Source organism: Macaca mulatta, chromosome 5, assembly GCF_049350105.2.
Source record: "Macaca mulatta isolate MMU2019108-1 chromosome 5, T2T-MMU8v2.0, whole genome shotgun sequence".
Classification (NCBI taxonomy): domain Eukaryota; kingdom Metazoa; phylum Chordata; class Mammalia; order Primates; family Cercopithecidae; genus Macaca; species Macaca mulatta.
The window spans coordinates 182,858,769-182,859,702 of NC_133410.1; positions in this window are offsets into that span (position 1 = coordinate 182,858,769).

The window sequence follows — 934 nt, forward strand, 5'->3', positions numbered from 1 at the left end:
AGCATAGTGAAAAGTATAAAATAAATATCAATTTATTTGAATATTTAAATTTGTTTCTCCTATTGATGTTGTTGATCTGCCCATCCACTTGAAGGAGGCAGGAATCATCACTGTAGTATTCAAACCATGAACGTTATAGTGGTTTACAAGAATTAGGAATGAAAAGAAAAGAAAATATGTCCAAAACAAAGAGAAAATGAGAGGAGATATACCCTTGAATGTACACCATCTTAATATTTGGAACATTACTGCAATCCTACAATTCATTTAAAAAATATTTTACATAGATCTCATGCAAGCTTGAAAGTAAGAAAAGTACAGATGTGGTTTTTAATTTCTATTATCAGATAGAGTTCTTTAAGTGAAAATAAGAACAAAAACACATGGAAATATGAAGTGAAGAAATTTCATAAAAATTTAGCATACATAAAAACTAGGAAATAATTTGAGCATAACTCATTAGATTATTGTTAATTTATTTTCCAAGATAACATTAAATTACTGCATCTCTGACTACTAAGATTGGGTTAATTTATTTGTTATTTTCATAGACATGAAAAGAATCTACAAACTTTAACCATTAGTACTCTCTTTCTATTTAAGAGATGCTAACTGATAACAAAATAAGGTCTGATTGGCGTATTTCTGCATATTTTAAGTCATATTTGAGTAAATGTGCTAAAAAATGATGCAATATCATAAAAGAAAGTAGCAAGATTGAAAGAAAGCTAAATTATATCATAAATCACAAATGAGGGTGAGTTGTCATTTCTATAACTATTAAGAAATGTCCCGATCTGGAAAAGCTAAAGATTTAGCTATTACTAAAGATTTTGGGTAAGAAAAATTTACTGTATTATCATTGACCTAATAAGGATCACTGATTCATTAAAAAGTATGTAAACATTGCTGGAACCTAGATTTTTAGGAACCA